Source organism: Nyctereutes procyonoides, unplaced genomic scaffold, assembly GCF_905146905.1.
Source record: "Nyctereutes procyonoides isolate TBG_1078 unplaced genomic scaffold, NYPRO_anot_genome, whole genome shotgun sequence".
Taxonomy (NCBI): Eukaryota; Metazoa; Chordata; class Mammalia; order Carnivora; family Canidae; genus Nyctereutes; species Nyctereutes procyonoides.
Window position 1 is genome coordinate 27,247,884 of NW_026575140.1, and position 17,619 is coordinate 27,265,502.

General features: G+C 44.5%; 1 long non-coding RNA gene across 2 annotated transcripts; it reads left to right on the top strand.

Moving 5' to 3' along the window:
- Window positions 1-4,152: 4,152 nt before the first annotated feature.
- Window positions 4,153-12,907, top strand: LOC129497838 (uncharacterized). 2 transcript variants are annotated; one of them, XR_008661999.1, is made up of 2 exons: window positions 4,153-4,537; window positions 5,870-12,907. It is a non-coding gene; the product is annotated as an uncharacterized LOC129497838 (long non-coding RNA). The 2 variants fall into 2 exon arrangements; XR_008661998.1 differs by having other exon boundaries at window positions 8,048-12,907.
- The last annotated feature ends 4,712 nt before the right edge of the window (window positions 12,908-17,619 follow it).

Consider the following 17,619-nt stretch of genomic DNA (forward strand, 5'->3'; position numbering starts at 1 on the left):
TCAGCTCATTTAATTTACCCTGAGACTTCTGTTCCACAGGCTCACAAACCCATTCCCCAGACCACCATGGGCAGGCGGAAAAATGCTGAGTTGAATTTTTGGCGCATGGCCCAGCAGGGCTTTCTTATGTAACAATCGCCCGAGCTGGGGAGTATGAGAACTTTTGAAATAAAAGCTAAGAGTGGCCAAAACAAATACGTGGCCAGATTCAAGCCAACTTGGCCAATGTTTCTCTAACATTCCCGCTTCATAAACATAGAAAACAGTAATAAAAAGAAGGCTGTGTTTTTGCCACAAATCATGTGTGTGATCGCTGTGCGCCCGTGTCTGCTACATGGCCTTCACTCTCGAGATCTTGGGCATTCCAGAATCCACGGAGAGCTTTCGAAACACTAACCAAAACAAAACAGGAGTCGGGGATGGAGAAAGGCATGTTCGCTGCTCTTCCTGTGGGTGTCACAGAAGTTTTCTCTTTCATAACCATTGTTGGATCTCTCAAGCAAACACCTAGAACTCTCCCCAGGTATTTGTGGACCAGGTGATGTGCTTGATTAGCAGGCTGCGCCTTTATTCCCAGAAGAAAGGGAATGGGACAGAACACTCTGTCAAATAAACAATTGCCCAAGGTCTTGGGCAAGAGAAATTGGGACAGGAAGCAGACAGTGGACTCTTTGCCCCAGGTAACTGCCTGATAAGGTAAACACGCCGTGTACAATGAGTCCCTGTGATAAATATTTATGTGCTGAGCCCTGTGTTTGAAAGCACTAAACCATTTCTCGGCCTGAACATTGACCTTTGGAGGCAAAACACCGGCTAATTTTACAGGTGATGTAATTAATTTTCGTGGCTCACAGCCGTACCGGGAACCAGCAAAATTGTTGTTTTTGTAATTATTTAAGGATTCAGCAGGTGCTTGGCCTTCAGGGAGCAGTGGCAACTCATGGTCCGAGGTTCTTTTCAGTCACATCTGGGATTCAAGGATTTGAGGAAGATGGTGGCGTGGGAATTGATGGTGAAACAAACTCAGTTTCTCCGGCTGTTAGAAGAAGTGGTGAGCTCGACCCTGTGTCCAGGCATGGCCTTGTGTTATTGCTTAGAGCACACCAAGGACTTTATTTTTTTAACATAAGGGTGTCGCGTGGCCCCAAAATCTATGATCTGGATATATCTCACGTCAACAGTAATAAATGTACAGGCGAGCCACTCTTTCACGGTGAGCTGAATTAACCCCATACCCCCAAAAGGTAAAAGGCCAATGACAAGTGAGGAAGGGTGTTTGCCACAAAACAGCACCATCTTTCTAGGTAGTGTAAGCTGGAAACCAGGGTCCCTCCTCATGACTTTCCTCTCTCTCACCCAGTGCTCTGTGACCGAACTCAAGGTCTTTTCCCATGGCACGGCTCTTCTGGGCTGTTTCTCATTAAATAGCGCACTCTCCAGTTCTACTCATGGGACCTGGGACTACCTCTTGGGTCCCCCCTGCCTGGACCTGACCCACCCTTTGCCAGGTCTTGTGGATTATCCTTCTAGAATGCCTTGGAGCCATCCACCTACCTCACTGAGTGTTCACTGCCTCCAGTCCTTCTTAGGATGCCCTCATCCCACGTGGACCACAGAAATGACCTCCTGTGACCTCTGGGGTCTACTCAGCAGCCCTGGCTTCATCATCCCCAGAGAAGCCAGAGGGACCTTTCCCAACCACAAACCTGATGGAGCCACTTCCTGACTGAAAACCATTTTCAATTTCCCTCTGCCCTGAGGATGACGAGGAAGAGCCTATTCCACTTTCAGGGGCGTACACCGCTCCCCTGCTGCCACCCTCAAGGTGGCTACTCAGAGTTCTTGCCACGCTAGCTCCCAACACAGAGCTCGGTCATCTCTCCACCCTTTCCCCTCTTTGTTCACTTCCAAAAACTCATCAGCATCTGAGATTAGCTTATTTACTAGCCTGCACATCATAGGTGCTCGGTGACTATCTGTGGAATAAATGGACAGGTGAAAGAGCCAATCAAGGAAACTTCCCCATGATGGGTGGTGAATTCATCCAAGAAAATGGCAAAGCTTAAAGAACCGTGAGCTATGCACCTAGGCCTTGGTGCCTTGGTGCAGTCTTATTCATAGCTATGGACAAAGAGTCTAGAAACACAACATAAATAATTGCTTGCTGCCTGTCTGACTGCCTCGCCTTAATCTGGAACTCTAGCCTCTGTGTCCATCGCCACTTCCCTTCAATGTCATCCTTCACATTCCAGCTGGAAACACCTCCTCTCCTGTCTTTGGACACACCCAGCTCCTCAGGGCCTCAGGGCTTGCCAGGGCTAAGGTCTCTCCAGCCCCTGCCCCGCCCACTGCAGGTGCCTATTTCCTGCTCACTCCACCTTCAAAGCACAGCTCCAGCATCACTTCCTGAGAAGAACCTTCCTGAGCCCTGGACTAGATCAGATCCCCTCCCCTTTACGTGGCTATCCCATTTCATAATTACATATTCGGATAATTCTGTCACGACTGCCTCCCTTCCTGCCCCTTGAAGGCAGGGATTGTGGGGTTGTCCTCACCACACCATGTAGGCCAACATCCAGCACAGCTGCTTGTCTAAAGAGGTGCCCAATGACTGGTGATATTTTATTTAGCAAAAGAAGTGTTGATAGTCTTATATCCTTCATATATGTGATTCCTAAACTCTAAGTGAGCAAGTGGGCAAAAAGTTTAGCAGGCAACTCAAAAAGGAGAGATATGGGGTGCCTGGATGGTTCAGTTCAGCGTGTGACTCTTGATTTTGGCTCAGGTCATGATCTCAGGGTCATGAGATCGAACCCTTCACCAGGCTCCACACTGGGCATGGAGCCTGCTTAAAATTCTTTCTCTCCCATTCCCTCAGCTCTTCTCTCTCCTCTAAAAGAGAGAGAGAGGGAGAGGAAGAGACAGATACAGTTAATCTTTTATCAGCAATAAAAGAAACACAAGTTAAAACAACAAAATATCACTTCAATACCAAATTTACAAACTCCTTAAAAAGTAATTGTCATGTCTACAGGCTCAGTGCAATCACTATCAAAATTCTAACAATTCTTTTTGCAGAAATAGAAGATCCATCCTAAAATTCATGTGGAATTGCAAGGGACTCCAAATAGCCAGAACAGTGTTGGAAAAGAATAAAGTAAGAGGTCTCACACTTCCTGATCTTAAAACTTCCTACAAAGCTACAATAATCAAAACAGGTTGGTACTGCCACAAAGACAAGACTTCTAGACTGGTGGAATAATCTAGACCAGAATAAAATAGATGTCCCAGAAGTAAATCCTCATATAACTGGCCAAATGATGTTCAACAAGGGTGCCAAGACCATGCCATGGGAGAAAGGACAGTCTTTTCAACAAATGGAGGGGCGGCTGGGTGGCTCAGTTGGTTGTGTCCAACTCTTGATTTTGGCTCACGTCATGATCTCAGGTAATGAGATTGAGCCCTATGTCAGGCTCCACACTGAGTGGAGCCTCCTTACAATTTTTTCTCTCCCTCTTCCCTCTGCCCCTCTCCTACTTGTGTTCTCTCTCTCTCTCTCTCTCTCTCAAAAAATAAAACAAAAAACTGTGCTGGAAAAACTGGACATTAACATGCAAAAGAACAAAGTTGGACTCTTACCTAACATGATATGAAAAGCTAACTCAAAATGGATCAGAGATCTAAACATAAGAGCTAAAACTATAAACCTCTTGGAAGAAAAATAGGAAATAAAGCTGCACTATACTGGGTTTTGCAACAATTTTTGGATATGAAGTTATTAGAAGAAAAATAGAAAAAATGGGCTTCACTAAAATGGATAACTTTGGTGCATCAAAGTTGCACTATCAATAGAGTAAAAAGGCAACCCACAGAATGGGAGAAAAGATTTGTTAATTGATAACAAATCTGATAAGGGATTAATATCCAGGATATATACAGAACTCCTAAGACTCAAGAACAAAAAAGCAAACTACCCAACTCAGAAACAGGTAAAGGACTTGAACAGGCATTTCTGCCAAAAAGATATACCAGCCGCCAGGAAGCGCATTTGGGGGTGGGGCCTTTGGGAGGTGATTCTGTTTAGATGAGGTCATGAGGGTGGGGCCCATGAGGGTGGGGCCCTGAGTTGGGATCAGTGCCCTGTAAGGAGACTCCAGACCACTTGCTCTCCCTCTCTCTGTCCCCATCACTGAGGGCACAAGCGGAAGATGGCCCCTACCAGCCAGAAAAACATTCTCACTAGAAATCGACCATGCGGACATCTTGATTTTTGGACTTTTAACTTCCAGAACTGAGGGCAAATGCATTCCTGTTGTTTATCACCCAGTCTCTGGTACCTTGTTAAGGTAGCCTGAGCTAAGACAATGGAATATTATTCTGTCTTACAATGGAAAGAAATTCTGACACGCACTACAACAAAGATGAACCTTGAGGGCATTCTCCTCAGTGAAACGAGCCAGTCACAGAAGGACATATACTGACTGGATGATTCTGCCTACATGGGATACCTTGAGGAGTCAAAAACTCCTGGAGACAGGTGAAGTAGAAAGGTGGTGGGTGGGGGCTGGCAGAAGGAGGCAGGGAGGGAGGACAGGGAGTCAGTGTTTGGTGGCGACAGAGTTTTGGTTTTGCAAGGTAACCACAGCAGTGGGGAGGGACGGTGGTGATGGGTACGCCACAGTGTGAATGTGCTTGATCCCACTCAGCTGCTCACTTACAGATGATAAATTTTATTGTGTCTAACTCGCCATTATTTAAAAAAATTTTTTTTAATTATTTTTTCCCACAATTAAAAAAAATAATATTCTTTTTAAAGGTAAAAGTAGCTCACACTGCCTAATACTTACTATAATGCTGACTGTTCAGGTGCTTTATTTGTCTAAGTGACTGGTTCTCAGAACAGTCATATAAGATGAATAATATTCCCATTTGCCCCATTGGGAAACTGAGGCAGCAGCCCAGGGTTGGCAACTGGCAACTCTGTGGCCAGATCCAGCCTGCAGACTGCATTCGTAGGTAGAATTTTACTGGAGCACAGCCATGCCCATTCATGACATATCATCTTGGCTGCTTTCACGCTACACCTGCAATCTAGAGTGGTAGCAGCAGAGACCATGCAGCCCCTGAAGCTCAGAATATTTGCCTCCAGTTCAGGACAGCTTCACTGTTTTCAGGGCCCAATGCAAAGGGAAAATTTGGGGCCCCTTGTTTATAAACTGTTATGACTTTTCAAAGCAGAGGCAGCAGAACATTAAGCCAAACGTGCGCCCTTCTAAGCCTACGGGCCTCAGTGACTGCCCAGGATGAATGCCCATGAAGGCAGTCCTCATCAGCCCCTTTACAGAAAAAGCTGACCAACCCCTGTGCTAGAAAATCTGGTAACCCATCCCAAGGTCACACAGGGTGAAGTACAGAACCAGGCTTTAGAGCTAAGCAGGGGTCTGTGCTCCTGACCTCTCTGCTTCTGCTGGGGGCTCACGCCAGAGCCCCCGTGCCCTCAGGGAGACTCTGAGTTTGAGCACAAAGTGCTACAGTCTTTCTGGAGTATAATTTGAAAAAGATTATCAAAAGCTGTAAACATGCTCATGACCCAGTCTTAGAAGAATATCTAATATGTGCAAATGTTCATGGTATAGTTAAGTGAAGAAGGAAGCCCTCAAGCAAAATAGCACATGCAATATGGTCATAAATCCCCCCAAAACATGTATTTAGATGGATACACAGACAAACATGGAAAAAAAGACCAGAATGATGCATCAAAATGTGTATAGTGGTTTTCTGTGAGAGGTGGCACTGTGGTTTATTTTTATGCTTTTCTTGATATTTTTGTTTCACCCATTTTTATAAAAGTATGCATTATTTTTAACAGTGGAGCAAATAAATTTAGAAGCCTTCTGTAATTGTATTTTTAATTGCCTGGATGGTCTTCTAGAAGGGACAGGAACAACAACCTCAGAATCCACAGGTGTCCCTTCAACAGTGGGTCTTCTTGAGTGGTGTGTGGACCACATGGGCACCAGTCAAGGACACTCTTCAGGCCTGTGGTAAAGAACTGATCACCGCCCTAAGGATGCACGAGACATTCCCAGGTGCCTGGCCTTCCTCTTTGCTACCAGAACTGGCCTTTTACTTCTGAATGATATGAACCAAGTTATTTAAACTTTAAAAAAGGGTCTGCACCAACCAAATCATAAAGGAAAGCACCCACCTGCAGAGAAGGCAGGCAGGCATGATGGTGGTACCTCAGCAATGACCTCTGCTGTACCTCCAGCCCAGGCGGGGCCCTGTCTGGGGTCTCCTACTTGCAAGGACCACAGTTTGGTCCTCCACCGACTGAACCCTTCCCCATAGAGCAAGGAGCTCAGTCTTCACTTCTAGGTCATACTTTGGTTTTCTGGGACCCAAGAATCCCCTGCCCCAATGGCCCCAAGCAATCTTGTAGGGCCTGCCCTTTTGATGGTGGACCAGGCCCCTCGAGGTGAGAGGTCTGAGGTAGGGACAACAGGATGTGAGAGGGGAGGCTGGAGGAGAGCTTGGATGTGCGGGTTGGGTGCTGTGAGCAGAGCCGAGGGCGGGGTGCACAGACGCATGGGCCAGGGGCTCCACGTACATTTCCTGGCCCCACAGAAGACTAGGGTGGGTCTACATGTTTTATTTTGTTTATCATAGTTAATTGATGTATAATGTTTTAATATTTAGACATGAGGAACATGAGCCCTACAAGCCCTCTGCAACCTGATGGGTGGGGAAGGCCGGGGTGAAGAGGAGGACTTCAGATGGCCTCATCTCCAGGGCAGTACTTTCCTCCAGTAGCAGGCCATTATACCAATTCAGTGCACTGCAACTTGCATTTTCAAAAACAAAATAGAGCAAAATGGAAAATGCTGGAATGCAGCACTCACATAAGAGAATTTCAGTAAAATATTTGTTTTTTTGATGTGGTCTGGTCTTGATGTCAAGCACATGCCCTCCTATGGGTCTTGGCCAGGAGGGCTTGACAGAGCAGGGAGGGCACACAGACAGGTGATAGGTGGAGAGAGACGCAGTCGATGCACTGTCAGCAGAGCCCAGAGACCACCTGGACGAAGTGGCTCTAACTAGTTCCCACAATGAGACCTGAATCCATGCCCTGCTCTCCACCTCCACCATGACCATGAGTGACTCACCTGGAGACCTGAGAAGCCTCCTCCCCATCTCCTGGTCACCTCCCCTCTGGCCCTCTCCCCTCCACCACCCATTCTGCTCATCTGTCCCTCCTTCTCTTATAACCCCCTGTGGCCTCCTGTCCAATATCTAGTCCTGCTGCCACCTGGCTCTGTTCCAAACAAGCCTTGCTCGCTGGCCTCCGCCCCTGGCTTCTCTTCCCAGTGCAAGCACAGCCTCTTCATTTCTCATGGCTGCTCCCCTGTCTTCCAGGTCTCAGATCAGACGTCCTCTTCTCAGAGGAGCCTTCCCAAACCTCTTAGTCCCAGTCCCAGCAGTCCTAGTAGGTATCCTGCGGACTCACCTGCTCACCCATCTCCCTACTTTGCCCCAAGAGGGCAGCTGCAGGAGACAAGCTGTCATTACAGGCACAAGCCTGGCACAGAGCAGGTGCTCAGTAAATGCTCCTTGGATGAATAAATGAGGTATCAGAGTGATCTTCTAACTAGGGGAGTTCATTCTTTTAAATGCATAAAGTCATCAATCCTCCCTGATACATTAACTCCCCAGGGGCCTGAGGCCAATGACCTTAGGCAAGTCATCTGACTTTCCTGAGCTTTGGTTTCCTCCTCCGTGAGATAAAAAGTTGGCCGTGAGGGCTCCTGAGGCTCTTTCCCAATTCTGAAATCCTACAGCTACGTCAGAGTATCACTACTCCCTGCCCACCCCTCTCTGCCCATTTCCTGCTCTTCCCACTGGGGAAGGAAGAGAGAAGGATCTATTTACCGTGTCTAGGGAAAGAGATGAAGCTTCCAACCCTACCAAGAAAGGATGTTTTTTTCTCATTTTAAAGTGTTCTGCCTTTGTATTTATGTTTTAATGCTGTGGCTTTCTAATGTTTCAGAACATAAAATACATCCTTGATCTACTCCGAGGGTCCTAATGGGGCTTTCCTAAGCGGGACCGTGCAGATGACCGAAGGGAACAGACGGCCTGCTTGAGGCTGGCGCTGAAGTCACCTTAAAGTCCTACTCACCTGGAATGCTGAAGAGTGAACGTACAAAGATTCCTTTTAGTGTCTTCAGTCTAGACTCCGAATGTCTGAAAATCTGCGCATAATCATTAACTTTTATTAGGGACGTATCGGGCTTTACTGCAGAAATAACGTAATTATTTGCTAGCTCCCCATCAGCTCTCACTCGTACAGGCAGGAGGACCCATGTGGAGTGCTGCTAGATTTCGGACAGAGATTTTCCTCGAGCACTTTCCAGTTATTACACCCTGGGAAAGGCCATAAAATTGATATCCGGCATCAAATCACTTTTACAGCTGGAAACAACCGAAGCTACTGTATTTTCATTCTAGGACTATAGCTTGATCATGAAACATCTCAGCATCCCACTTGCTACTCATATTTTCATTTGTTCTCTCTCTCTCTCTCTCTCTCTCTCTCTTTGGTGGCAATGACAGCCACCAGAGTCAGGATTTTATTTTCTCTACCTTCAGTTGTAGAGGAATGCTTTCATGTACTTTGACTAATAGGACCTTCCCCTTCCTAGCTCCCTTTATCAGATTGCCTGCCACACCACGATCCTTTTCCTGTCCACGACATCCAAATCCATGTGATGTGTCTCAGGGGAGGCAGAAGTTAGTCACCAACACCCACTTTTACTAATAGGCTGTCCCCAACTCTCTTAAAGAGCTGAGCCAGGGAATCTGTATTAACTAGAACACCAGGGAGGGGCTCACTGCCGCTGCAGAGTGAATAGTCACAGGATGAACACAGGGTCACTGAAAATTTTGCTTTTTGGGAAATGGAAACTTTCGTTTTTTCAGAGTTTTAGCGAGATACAACTCACAAGCCATATAGTTTACGCACTTGAAGTTCACAACTCTACGGTTTTGAGTGTATTCACAGACTTGTGCAATCATTTTCACAATCAATTTTAGAACATTTTTGTCACCCCAATGAGAAACCTGCACCAATTACCCACCATCCCCTCCAGATCTCCCCTTCCTGCCAGCCTCTTGCAACCAAGAATCTGCCTTTTGTTTGTCTCCATGGATTTGCTTATTCTGCACATTTTGTATAAATGGAATCCTACAATATGTGGCCCTTTGTGTCTAGCTAATTTCATTTTGCCTACTGTTTCCAGGTGCATCCCCACTGTGGCAGGTGGCAGTGTTTCATTCCTTTTATTGCCACATAATAGTCCATTGTGTGGACACACCACTTTATCCATTTATGAATTGACAAGTTATGGAATTTTACGGCTGGAAGGGACATGGCAGGTCCTCCAATGCAACCCTCAATTTTACAAAGGAGGTAGGAGGCACAGAGATGGGCAGGTGACTTGTCCTAAATGATACAGCCAGACTGGGAAACTTGACACTAGAGCTTTGGTTTTGTAAATCATGAAATATTTCATGCATACTGAAAAGCATAGGAAAAACATGTAGTGAATTTTCGGTTCACAGCTTTCACCTATTTCCTTTTTGGGCCCCCATTTATTTAATTCCTTGTAGGGGTTCTTAATAAATCCTAAATGTGAATCATCTGTTGTTTAAAATCTCTACCTATATCTTTTCCCAGTCTCTGTCTTGTATTGTCCTTTTGTTTCTGGTGTTGTTGATGTTTGGTGGACAGAAGTTTCTAATTTTAATGAATTGTCTGCCTTATTATCTATGATTTGTACTTTCTGAGTCTTGGTTAAGAAATCTTTTGTTAGTATTCTCCTAACTTTCCCTTAATTTTTTCAAATTTTGCTTTTCATGCTTAATTCCCCTGGAATGTACTTTTGTGTCTGGTGTGAAGTAAATTAATTTTTTTCTAGAAACGCAACCTGATCTTCAGCACCAATTACCACTCCAGTCTTTTACCACTTATCTGTTGTGGGGAGGAAAAACATTTTTCCTTCTACCTTTCTAGGTTCTTGGTGGGGGCTCTGTGCCAAAGATAGGTTAACAAAAAGCATACAAATTTACTTAACATAAGTTCTTCTGGGCACCTGGGTGGCCTTTGGCTTGGGTCACAGTCCCAGGGGCCTGGGATGGAACCCTGCATTGGGCTCCCAGCTCAGTGGGGAGTCTGCTTCTCCCTCTTCCTCTGCTTCTCCCCCTGTTTGTGTTCTCTGAATAAATAAAATCTTAAAAAAAAAAAAATTCTCCATGACCCAGGAGCTTTCACAAGGAAATGGAGACCTGAAGGATAGTTAAATGTGAGTGTTTTTTTACTGGGTTTAACGAAGAGTGAAAAGTCATGGGAAAATGTGATAGAACAATGGTGTAGGAGTCAAGAGGAGTAGACTGCGGGAAATTTAGCAAGATCTATTCATTCAGATTTCTCTTGGCATTCTCTTTGGAGATAAGGATGCTCCTTTTCTCTGGGTGTAGAGAGGGCACCTGTCCTCTGAGGGTCTATGATCTACTTCAAGGGAAGGAGATCATTTCTCAAATTCCTTCCATTTAGATTATTCAGTATACCAAGGTGCCATATTTGGAGGGAGCATGTGTTAAATCCTATCACAACAGTGCCACATCTATCACATAAAGAATATCTGTATATCTATAGGTTTAATTTTGGGCTCTGTTCCTTTAGTCTGTTGGTCTATTTTTGTCCCAATACCACATGTCTCAATTCCTGTAAGTTTATAATAAGTCCTAATATTTAGAAGGGCAAGGCCCACAACCTCTCACCTTGCCCTCTTCCTTCAAAATAGTCTTAAATCTTTGTCTTGTTTGCTTTTGCATCTAAACTCCAAGATAAGCTTGTCAATTTCATCAAAATTCCTTTTGGGGCTTTGACTGGTATTGCATTGAATTGATATATTTATATGGATTTTACTTACATCTTTATGAGATATTGAGTATCTCTATCCATGAAGATGGTATATAGCTCTCCTCCTTTTTAATGTGTTTCTTTTTTTTTTTTAAGATTTTATTTATTTATTCATGAGAGACACACAGAGAGGTAGAGACACAGGGAGAAGGAGAAGCAGGCTCCATGCAGGGGTCCCAATGCGGGACTCAATCCCAGGACTCCAAGATCACACCCTGAGCCTGAGCCAAAGGCAGACACTCAACTACTGAGTCACTCAGGCATCCCTAATGTGTTTCAATACATACATTTTAAACAATTTTGTAAATTGTGTAATTTATGTTGTAAATTTTATAATTGTAGTTTCACAATTTTCTTTATAGAAATCATACACATATTTTGTTATACTTATTCCTTGGTTATAAAATTTTTCTTGCTCTTATAAATTGTAGTTTAAAATTGCACTGTTGCCAGTATATAAGAATACATTGAGTTTTAAATATCAGCCTAAAATTCAGCAGCCAAGATAAACTCTTAGTTTAAAAAAATGTACTAGTTCAAATATTTTCATGAATTTTTATGCAGATGATCACATTATTTGTGACTTATGACAGTTTTGTTTTCTCCTTTCTACCTTACACCTTTTATTAATTTTTCTGTTCCTAATGCACAGGTTAGAACCTAAATCCTTTGTGTGGTTGAATGGAAGCACACACAGTGGGCATTGCTGTCTCATGCCTGACATTAAAGGAAGGTTTCTCATTTAATCTCTAAATGTGATATTTGCTGTAGGTTTTTGGCAAATGTCCTCCAATGAGTTACAGAAGATCCCTTCTATTTCTAATGAGTTATGGATCTTTCTTTACTCTGGTTTTAAAAACAGTATTTATTAATTAATATTTATAGAAATAAGATATGCTCACAGAAAGAGAAATCAAATAGGAGGAAAGTAGAAATGCACCTTCCTAACCCCAGGCTTTCTTTTCAGACAAAACCACTGTTCATCAGATGATGAACATGTATGGTTTCACTCATACGTGGAATATGAGAAATAGTGAAAGGGATTATAAGGGAAAGGAGGGGAAGCAGAGAGAGAAAAATTAGAGAGGGAGACAAACCATGAGAGACTTCTAACTCTGGGAAACAAACAAACAAAGGGTAATGGAAAGGGAGATAGGTGGGGGGATGGGGTAACTGGGTGATGGGCACTGAGAAGGGCACTTGATGGGATGAGCACTGGGTGTTATACTCTATGTTGGCAAATTGAATTTTAGTAAAAAAAATATAAAAAAATAATTCAAGTGCTATTTGGATACTAACATTTTGACCAGAAAACATATTTATATTCATGAATAAAAAATGAAATAATAGGCAAAAACTTCCTTAACATTACTGATGCTTTAAAAAAAAAGATTTTATTTATTTATTTGACAGAGAGAAAGAGTATGATCATTGGGGAGGAGTAAGGGGAGAGGGAGAAGCAGTCTCCCCACTGAGCAGGGAGCCTGATGTGAGGTTCAATCCTAGGACTCTGGGATCATGACCTGAGCCAAAGATGGACACTTAACTGAGCCACCCAGGTGTCCCTATTGGTTAATTCTTACTGAAAATTTGCTTTCCATCATGAAACTTTTATAACTATCTTAAGTTCATATTAATTTTCTATACGGACACTAAACATGCTTGTCACATGTCACCATCTATTGTAAACTAAATTAGAATTATTTTATTTAATTTTCACATAAAATTATAGTCCTTTTTCCAAAATATTACAATATTAAAATAACAAAAAAGCCCACCGTTAACATTCTGTCTTTCCTTCTAAAGATTTTCAATATGCATATTAGCACATATTTGTATACCCCTGTTCTTACACACAGATATCACACTGTACTCCTGTTCTGTAATTGGATTTTTTTCAAATAAAGCATTTTAGACATTACTTTATGTCAACACATATGGACCTACTTCATTCTTTTTAACGGTGCACCATATTCCACTGTACGGATGCCCATGGTTGTTTAATCAATTTCCTACTCATGTACCTTTAGGCTATTTCCTTGTTTGTTTATTAGTCTGTTTGCTGGCTGTTACACATAATGCCTTAATGAACAAACCTCTGTGCATCTGTGCAGGTACATCAACAGGATCAGCAGGAAAAGTTCCTAGTTGTGAATCTCATTGTCTAGCCCCCAAGCCCCTTTCCCTGAATCACCCCTGCTCTTCACTAAAGGAGACTCAGGAAGACTGTACTTCCCTTAGTCAAGACCCTCCCCAACACATCTCCTCTCCCTGACAAGAAGTCAGGCCAGGGACCCAGAGGGCAGACAGCTTGCCTCCTGGTGCTGTTCCTGTGGACTCCTCCGTTCCTCTTGGCCTGTCTCAGCCACTGCAGACTTTGGACCTTGTTGTTTATCTCGACTCACAGTGTCTCCTGCTCCTTCCTCATCCTTGTCCTGCCTACTTGGGTGCCTGGTACCTGTGGGCTCCTCCCCATTTTCAAGGACACCCTGGGTCTTAGACTTGGCTCCATGGTCTCTGCTTACTCTTCTCGTCGCTGACTCCTGCTCCGCATGTCCTGCCTCCGTGACGTTCATTTTGTCCTTCTTGTAAATTGACTTCCCAGCCCCACCCCTTGGCTGATCTTGGTCCTGTGCCTTTGAAGGGGATCAGATATGCCACCCTAAACTATGCTACTTTGGCAGAACGATTATTTTGGAGTGAAGGTAACTGAGAAAAAGCTACCACAGGAAGGGCTCTCTGCTCTCCAGCTATCTGCCTGAACACAGGGCATAAATTCCCCTTGTGAAGATGTCCTAGGCTTCTCTTGTACTAGGATTGGGGGAGCAACCCTAATGGCAGAGGTGGAGATGGTACTAAGGCAACTCTGCATAAGCAAACCTTACTAAATAACTCTCTGCCATTGGTTCCCCCATATATTTACCTCCCACAATTTACTGCTTCCTAGAAGAAGCCCCCTCATCTTTCTCTTGGCTCTTTCCCACAATATAATGCCTTTTGTTAAAATGGTACATAAGCCCCCAAGTCTAACCACTTCTTTGGGTTTTCACTTTTCTGTGAAACCCTTGTGTACATAAAATTAAAAACAAAATCTGTATGCTTTTTCTCCTATTAAGCTGTCCTTTGTCAGTTTAATTTGCACACTCCACTCATGAACCGAAGAAGGTTGAGGAAGCTTTTCTTCCCCTACACGGTCCATGCTCCATTCTCAACCACAACCCTGTGCTAAACCAAGGGCACAGAGAGGGCTTACTTGATTGAGCACACTCTCACGTACTCTCTACCTTCTAGCCAGGTGATCTTTTAAAATGAATGCCAGATCACCTTACTTTCTCTTTTAGGATATTTTTATGGCATCTCAACTTAGAGAAAACCCAACCACCACTCCACCTGCCTCTCCCTCCCCATGGCAACTCCTGCAACTATAGGGGGGCTACAAGCTGCCCCTTCCTCAGTTCTGGTCCTTTCTCAATTCATGGCTTTGGATGTGCTGCTCTATCTGCTGGACACATTCTCCACCATCTCTGCAAGGCTCAGCTTCCTCACTTCCTCTGCCAGTTCTTCATGTTTCCCCCACCAGACTGCAACTGATTTTCCTTGGAGGAATTACCTTTCCCCCCCACCCCCAATATGGTGTCAAACAACATGCCCCACCTTCCCAAAGGTTGTGGCAAAAATCCAGCCAATCAGACTCTCTCCTCTGGAATTTGACCCCTGACAGTCTGGCATTTGAATTTTCAACAACAACAAAACAGTTGGAACAGATTTATTTCATAGGTGGTGCCCTGAAGGGAATGCCCCTTAGCAGTTGTTCTTTGGACAACCTGTCCCCTTTGCTGCCCGCCCCACCCCCTCTCCTCTCACTCCTGCCCATCCCCTTCCCTTCTTTTTTTTTTTAATATTTTATTTATTTATTCATGAGACACACACACACAGAGAGAGAGAGAGAGAGAGAGAGAGGCAGAGACACAGGCAGAGGGAGAAGCAGGCTCCCTGCAGGGAGCCCGATGTGGAACTTGATTCCGGGTCCCCAGGATCACGCCCTGGGCCTAAGGCAGGCACCAAATTGCTGAGCCAACCCAGGGATCTCCCCCACACCCCCGTCCTTTCTTTACACCCTCTCCTTCTCCTTCCCTTCTAGAAGTTTTCCCTTCTTTCCCCCAGCCTCCCTCGCTCATCAATCTTGCTGGATGAATTTCTGTTCTTTGCACTCAGAGAACCTGCTGACACTCTCCACCACCTCCCTCCTCTCCTCTGGATCGCCCCTGCTCCTCCTCATTTATCCAGCACCTTCTATAAATATTTGATGAAGGAATTAACAAAGGCTAATAATGAACATGTGGCACTTTTCAAGGGGGAAAGGCTTACTGAAAGAATGGGAGTGAGACCTTTCAAGAAAAGCACAAACAGCATAACTATTAATTGCATCATAAACTTTTGGCTTCGTTTCTGCTGCCTCCTTGGGCATAGACACGTGGCTTCTAGGAACTGTCTGGGAGGGCTGAATGAAGCTCTGTACCCTAAATTCCTCTGCACTGAAACACCACATCGAACCACCCTCACCTCCGTGGGTGATATCAGTGGTGAAAATATGGGATTATTTGTCTTCTGATGAAAGGGAATTTTTACTTGATGAGGAAGTGGAACTGAACTTTCTAATAATTTTCTAAATGCTGGAGACCATCTGTTTCACCTCTTGACCTCATGTGTTATTAAACTGAGTCTTTTCTCTTTCCAACAATGATGTTTTGCTGCACTCCAGTGACCAGCAGGGAGATGTGGAAGGTGAGCCCTGACTTGCACTTGCCAGGCAGGAGGGATATAGGCACATCCCAGGGAACCTAAGGTGTCCATCCTCAGACTCCGGGAGGGCCACCGAGTCCCAGGGCCCAGCATGCAGTAGGAGCTCCATAAATATGTACCTGGTGACTGGATCTAGTTTCTGGTGTTTTTGTTAGAAGGCTAAGGTTGCAACAAAGCAAATTCTTCTTTTTCCCTTGTTTCAGACATAAACCAGAATGACGGGATTCAGAGTTGGAAGATTATCTCCTCCAAGTGTCCATCTGAAGATGAATTCCCTCTAGATCCTTTTAGCTATTTACAGCTCTGGATTTGGGCCATTTTTCCTTATGTTAAGCCAATGACCATACTGCAAGTGAAGACAAAATGAGTCTACACTCTAACATGTGGTCACTCCTCAAATATTTAGAAGCATTCTTTTCTTTTCTCTGGGACCACCCCCCAAATCCTTCGCCTAAAAAAATCTTAACCCCAACTGACTCATTGTTTCAACTACCACTCCAGCTCCTTTACTGAAGACCCCTCGGTCTTCAAAACTGGGGTCTCCAGGGCTGAGTCCTGGCCATTCTTCCCAGATCATTTTAAAGGTTCTTCTGTCTCACTCATGCCCATGACTTTAAACATCTTCAGTCAGCTACTGTTTTCCAGATTCATACCTGTGGCCCTGACACCTGGTCCCCACGCCAGACCCACATCTTCAGTCAGCTCTTTGGCCCCTCCCTTGGATGTCCCACCACCTTACACTCCACGTGCTCCTACCCGGACCCTCTCTCAGTGAGCAGCACCCCCTTTGCCAGCTGCTCAATGCAAACCTGGGACATCTGCTGCTTTCTTCCTTTTCCCTCCTCTCTTCAATTCCAATTAATCACCAAGGCTTACTGCTTGTATCTCCACAGCTTCTCAAATCCCTCCCACTCTCTACCTCCCCTGCCATCACTCTAGTGAAAGAATTTCTCATTTGAGTGATTATAGGAACCTCCTCTCACTCTGGGCAAAAAACTTGAAAAACTCTTTGATGACTTCCCATGGGACCTAGAATAAGATAAAAATATGAGCCACCATCCCTGACTCTTCACCTTCATTCTCTAAGTCTACTCTGTGATCACAACTGTCTACGCTCTGGCCCTATTTTGGCTCCCTGGGAAAACCAACATCTTTCTACCACAGGGCCTTTGCATAAACTATCTGGGTTCCCTCTTCTCAGCAATGTTGTTTCCTGCTTCCCTGAGCTCTCTGGTGCTTTCTCGTAACACCTAGAATAATTTGTCTTCTAACAAGAAATTTGTTGTGAATATTTACTCATATATTTTTGTTGTATACCTGTCCCCACAATTAGATTCTAAATTCCATGTAGGCAGGAATCTGGTCAGTTATCTTTCTCCCATGTCATTCCCAATACCTAGGAAAGCTCTTGGCACACATTAGGTGCTTGATAAATATTTGCAGAGTGAACATGCTGATGATTCAAGCATACATTTCCTGCCTGTCTTTCCCCTGCTGGCCCATGGGCCTAAGCAGTTCTAACTACTCAAAACCCACCTCATTATGTCTCTCCTCAATCTGTTTCTCCCTGTGTAAGCTAGGTTTCAGTGAACAGTCCCATGATCCCGGGGGACACCATCACCACCATATCCAGAGTCAAGTCAAGCCTTGTCGCCTCCCTAATAACTTGTATTTTTGTACCAAATTTTCTGCCCTTACCACTCTGAAAGTTTTGTTCAACCCTCAGACCTCACACCCAGTTGCCTTTGTAGCTTCTGAGGTTGGGACGCCCTTCTTCTGCACCCTGCCAGTCAAGCACCATTCCTAACTTCCCCATAAAAACATCACTCCATTCT